At 48.4% G+C, this 6,325-nt stretch overlaps 1 long non-coding RNA gene across 1 annotated transcript; it reads right to left on the bottom strand.

The window, feature by feature from the left end:
* Window positions 1–613: 613 nt before the first annotated feature.
* Window positions 614–6,325, bottom strand: LOC123072726 (uncharacterized). Its single transcript, XR_006435384.1, has 5 exons — window positions 5,559–6,325; window positions 1,798–2,173; window positions 1,656–1,696; window positions 799–896; window positions 614–732 (listed from the first exon to the last, which is right to left on the bottom strand). It is a non-coding gene; the product is annotated as an uncharacterized lncRNA (long non-coding RNA).

Below are 6,325 nucleotides of genomic sequence, written 5' to 3'. Positions count from 1 at the left end.
TTACTAAACTCACAAATTAATCACTATATAAAGCATTGCAAGAGCTAATCTAGCAATGAGAGATGAAAGGACAAAGTTGCTAACCTTTGTGATCATTTGAATGGATGGGGGCCTTCAAATCTTGATAAATTTTGAGCAAAATATGTGATGAGCTCGAGAGGAAGAGGGAAAGAACAGAGAGAGGAGAGGGGAAAGGGGAAGAACAGAGCGAGCTCGGGTGGACGAAGGGTTTATGTAGGACGACCTTTAGTACCGGTTCGTGCCAAGAACCGGTACTAAAGGGGCTGGAGGGGCCCCAGTCTGACAACATCCTACCACCACTCTCATTAGTACCGGTTCGTGGCACGAACCGGTGCTAAAGGTTTGCCACGAACCGGTACTAATGAAAGCGGCCCGGCTAGCCATTGGAACCGGCACTAATGTATACATTAGTGCCGGCTCAAATACAAACCGGCACTAATGTGCTTCATGTTTGACCCTTTTTCTACTAGTGCGGGTTTCCCTGAACTATGACTCATTGCTCTTATGACATAAGCACGAGCACCTGACGGGCGCTAACTCATGCACACAATAAACCAACCAAACGAGCAGGAACAAGAAACCACATCCATACATGTTCGCGTCAGGAGACATACCGTAACGCGATTGTAACGTCAGGCCTCAACAAAAGAAGACGACCAGGAAGAACCTATCCAGCAACGTTGAACAATTGTGTGCTCACTTCACACCCACCTACAAGAACGGGTCACATTATATCAGAAGGAAGAGGAACAACAAGAAGGTCGCTGAGACAATCACCTCCATTGGCGCCATGAAAACGAGAGCAGACAATCACCTCCATTGCTAGCGGAAGCTCGGCAGTGCCAAGTAGGTAAGCGCCCCTTTCACTTTCTTGTCTGTACTACGTGATGTTATTTTGTCAGATTCAGAAGACAACAATATGAAGCACTGGTACATGCAAGTTCATAGTACTGTTGTGGTTTAATAAGAAGGAATGAGGTAAAACTGAAAAATACTTAGTATCTTGTATGAAGGCACTTGAGTAAAAGGAAACAATACCTGCAGGAAACACAATGGATTCACCACTGATGCAAATAAAAGAAGCTCCAGCACTATAAATGCAACTAAGCTCAATACAAATAAATAGGAGTATCTATATTTGTACACGCCAGGACAAAGATTTCCACCCAGAAAAACTGATACACACTGCAACTACCACAGAAGCTGAATTATTTTCAACTTCAGATGGTTAAATTTTCCAAAATCTACAGGATACTATTTATATAAGATACAACATCCTGCTTACGTGCATTAATCACTGAAAAAAAACAGTACCAAGTAGTACATTCAAAGAATTGAACCTATCAAGCACCAGCTAGTTCATTACATAGCAAACAATAGGATTATGTGAATTCATGGCTGCAGCCAAATAGGTTAGTTTGTGCTTCCACCAAATCTTTAAGTACTACGCTAAAGCTTATTGCCCAAAACCTATACAAGAACTAATGCAGTAAAGTTAAGACTACAACAGTTAAATGCACACCACATGGGAGAACAACTAATCCTTCTGACGATAAGGTTCCAAAATCTTTGAGCAAGCCATTCACTGCAAGATCCACTGCAAAGGGTTATCAGGATTAGACCCGGGAGCTCACCTTCAAATGAACACACAGGTCCCGGTCCATGGCCTTGGTGGCTGCAAGAATCAAGGGAAAATGCACACATGAGAAACCCACAGATCTGCGGGAATCATCATATGAAACGGCGAAAACAGTGGGACCGGAGAGGACATCGTACCTCAAAATTGGGGGAATCGACAGAGACGTGGAGAGGACGGACGGGAGCTGCGATTATGGCGAGGAGGCGAGTCGTCCCGCCTCCTTCCACGACGTGATGTCGCACGAATCCGCTCTGCCTCGTGCTCCTTCCGGAGCTTCCCGCCGCCAATCTGCTCCGTCCCATGTCCTGCCTTCCCACGTTTCTTGCAGATCCGCTGCCGCCGCTGCTCGTGTGTGCCACGAGGGGTGGGCAAGGAAGCAGAGAGAGGAAGAAGAGGCGGCAGGTGCAAGCCCTCCACAGCAGATCACTAAACCATCCAGTTAACCATATCAAGCAGAGAGCTTCATCCAAACGCCTTGCCGTCTCAGTTGCTTGTTTGGTGTGATGAACAAATCTATGTAAGAATATATAGTGTTAGTTATTGTGTGCATAAGAGATGGCCGGAAGAGAGAAAGCAGATCTGGCAAAAAAACTCAAATGCAACAACAATTCTAAGTCCAAAACCTGGAATATCTTATGGTAAACTATGCATCACTCTGAAATAAAAATGTAAATATGTATTCCAGTAGAACAACTGGGAGTTTGTCTACCCTACCTTCTATCAAGCACGATTGCCAAGTAGTTCTTTCTCAAATTACATTTTCACAAGTCACAGTTGAGATCCATAAGTACATTTAGGTGAAAAGATTTCTTAGGTAACAGAAAACATGGATCTTTTGTGTTACAGCCCCATGTGAAATTTGAGCTGCAATCTTAAGGCCCAAGGACGAGTAAGAAAACAAATGCATTCATAACTTTCAGTGAATGCACTATCTGGTCTACTGATTATACACACATTTTGGATCTTTACGAAAAGGATGATAAGGAAAGACACAAAAAATAGGGACAATCATATTTCTCTCATCCAAGACATGCATCTATCAATATATAGGAAGGCAAGAAATCGACATAAGCAAGCAAATAGCATGTATCTGGCTGTCACCAAGGTGAAAATAATATATAGTCACAGCAAAAAAATGATCTCCACATTTGATCCGAACCAATGAGAGAAGAGGATCATGTGTATTTAAGATAGATTCTGATGTGTGAGAAGAAAATTCACCAATCTGTTTCAGATTCTGCAACCTGAATGCATAATATCTTTTTTCGCGAATACGCAAAGATTGCGTATCTTTTCATTGATAGAAAGAGAAGAATGAGTACAACAAGGGGTACAACTCATGACATGAACGCAAAGAGGCATGAACATGGTTCCCGGAGCATAGAGAGACAGGGTGCTCAGCCCGAACAGAGTAAGGAACACAACTAAACCCACCAAGCCTAAAACTAGAGGAGCAGACCGAAGCAGCATGATGTCAAACATCTTCAAATCCAACACCGGGGACACCACGAGCGAGCAAGATGACGCCTTCAAGAAGGGGGAACGACGTCGTGACGCCGCCGCCATCCGATCCGGTGAACCGGACCTAGGGTTTCCCCTGATGCTCGTAGAGGGGCACGGATAAAGGCCTTGGCAGCGCCTCCAGGAAGGAAAACGACACCCGCGAGCGTCGTCGCTGCCAGCATCGGCAAGCCGAGCATGGATTTCGCCTGGCCTGAGTCCGAGCGATCCCAAAGCCACCAGGTCAAGATCCGAAGATGCCAGAGCCAACCTGCAAACCGACTGAAACCTAGGAAGGGGGGTGGGGCTGCACCTGCCGCCAACAAAAACACAAGCTTTGGAGCCGACATGGCTCGTAGGTGGACGGGATCGGAGAGGCAGCGGTGTAGAGAGCCAATGTGGATGGAAGGAAGGCGGCCGACACAACTAGCAATCCGGAGCCGGAAGAGAACGCGGATCCGTGCTGCCGGAGGCGAAGCCACCCGAACTCCGGTGAACCGAGGCTGGAAGGGACGCAGCCGTTGGTGCACTGGGGCCGAAACCGCGCTGGTAAAGGACGCCGGTAGACGAAGGACACTGGAGAACGCAGGTCCATGGACGTCGGGACCGGAGCGGTGTCGATAGAGATCCACAGCGAAAACTACACCGGACTGGTTGAGGATCGCCGTGACCACACACAAGCAGGGGTCTTCACCGTAGCTCGGAAGAGACGCCGTCAAGGACGGAGGGTGGCCTGCACCGAGGAAGGACCGAGCCCCGGCCAACTCCCCCAAGGGCCTTGCCCAACCCAACGGACAGCAGCAAGAAGGGGGGCTGCACCAGTGGGGTGGCAGAGGCGGACGGGGGAGGAACACGCGGGCGCGGCCGCGCCGCCGAGCAGGATGGCAGGACGCGGTGCAGCAGCTGGACGGGGAGGGAGTCCGCGGCGCGCCAAATCCGATCTGGGGGCCGGCGGGAGGGAGGGTCCTCAGCGCAAGGGGGCGGGGAGGGGGGCGAGCGCATCCGCCACACATGCCGCAGCCAACCCAGGCCCGGTGCGGCCGCGCCGGCCGACCGGCGGCAGCGATGCGGGGAGGCGGCGATGGAGGAGAGGGACTGCAACGGGGGCGGGGGTGCCGGTCCAGGAACGAAATCGCCCCGCCGCCGCCATCCCCGGGCGCGGCGCGGCTTCGCCGGCCGTCCCTCCGGCGGCGGCGCAGCGGGTGTACTGGTGGCAGAGGGGAGCTCTCGACGGCGGCGAGGGTTTCCCCCGTGTCGCCAGACACGGGCGACGCGGGGGTGGGCGGGGGTCGAAACAAAGTAAGCCTGACCGTGTGTTACTTTCGAGTAGTGCAATTTGCATAAAATTTGAATGAGCTAATGCAAAGAAATAAAATCATTAGGTCATCCAAATGTGTAGCAATTTTTTTGGAAAAATGAAGTCATCTCTGAAATTCATTGCCACTAGCAAACTGACGAGCTAACTGCTGTCCTTTTTAGATGGTACTTCTACATGTAGCATCTTACTCTAATACTAAGTGGTTAACGCGCTTTCTTTCTCCAAATATATGATTGCACTATTACTGGCTGATATATGCCATTTTCCTGTAACCCTTAAGGACTGAATCGATGATCGGTGCATGCAAATCTTGTCCCAAGCAATACAAAATCATCACTATGGTATGTTCTACATACATATATAGTGAATGCTACTGATATTTATCACAGTGGCTGTACCTATTTCTTTCAAGTAATTTTCCCGTCTTACTAAATCAAACTGCTCACGAGCTTACACATGACTTCACAACTATAACACGTACTGAACCTGAATATACACACATGCGATTAAGCACTAACTTCACTACGAATTTGATTCAGTTCATCATCATGAATGACTTGACAACTGTAACACGTACTAAACCTGAATATACACACGCACAATTCAGCACTAACTTCACTACGAATTTGATTTAGTTTATCATCATGAATGTGGATGCCACCATACGCAGCACCCGGCCGTTCACCAGATACTAGTATGATTAGCTTTAACAAGGGGACAAACAGTATAGTGGTCATCTTAACAAGAATCTAAACAATCCATGGCATTCACTCCTAAGAAGCTGAACAACCAAAATAACTTTATATTTTCTTAGCTGCTCCAGCAGGGTTATTCTTTGCACCTAAATCAATACAGGAATAAAAATAAGCATACCATCCCCCATTATAGAGCTATATGAGGTCTCTAGGCACTTATCATGCCTAATCACATAAACCACATCACCTCAATCGTACTCGTATCTGGCCCATCTGGGTCATACTGCTTCAACCCCTTCACCCGCCCAAACACATCAATTTCATTACCAGGCAAACATTAAACCCAATTTAACGCTTTCTAAAAGCAGCGCAGCCAGTCTGAGACCTGAGGAGTTGCCGTAGACAGCACCGGCGGAAGGTCCCGGCACTTGTCAAAAAAGTAGTCAGCAGCACAAATAGGACATGGTACGTGTATTGTCCATAGCTCCGCCCAGTCCAGCCACCGGAAGTCCTGCACTGACACAAATTGCACACACAGATGCGCTGAAGAGCAGCGTCACACACGGTGATCTGCGCGTGGGGAAATCATATAAATCGGAAGAAACAGAGGCAAGGAGGGGGGGTGTTGATGTGCTGAAACAATTTTCTTCGCTTATCCCTCAAATTGTGTAGCAAGGAAGAGCACATAAACAGATTAGAAAAGAAAGGGGGTGAACATCTGCAGCACCTAGGAACATGTAGAGGCAGGGAGGTTGAGTTCGTACCTGGTAGCGATGGATGGAGCACCAGAGGGCAAGCCACGAAGAGGGCCAACGAGGCGTACCAAGGCGTACGATGGAGAAGGAAGTGTGGCAGGGGCGCATCGACCTCGTCCGGTGGAGCTCGTCCTTGTCGCCGCCTTGCCATCAGGGCCGTGGGGAAGAGCAACGCCACATCTGGGCGCCGGTGGTGGCGGCGGCGGCACACAGGGGAAAGGGAGAGGGAGAGAATCGGGGGATGGGGACTGGGGCGCGTTTATTCCTTTGTGTAAAAAAAATAGTTGCGATAATGGAAAAAGTTCATGAATTCAAAAAAGGTTCATGATTTTGAAATAAAAGTTCACTAATTTGAAAAAAAACATAAAATTGAAAAAAGTGAGAAAGTCTCTCTATG

The sequence above is a fragment of the Triticum aestivum genome, chromosome 1A (genome assembly GCF_018294505.1).
Source record: "Triticum aestivum cultivar Chinese Spring chromosome 1A, IWGSC CS RefSeq v2.1, whole genome shotgun sequence".
In the NCBI taxonomy this organism is placed as follows: domain Eukaryota; kingdom Viridiplantae; phylum Streptophyta; class Magnoliopsida; order Poales; family Poaceae; genus Triticum; species Triticum aestivum.
Note: the sequence above shows the minus strand (reverse complement) of the source record. Positions and strands in the feature narration are given on the sequence as shown.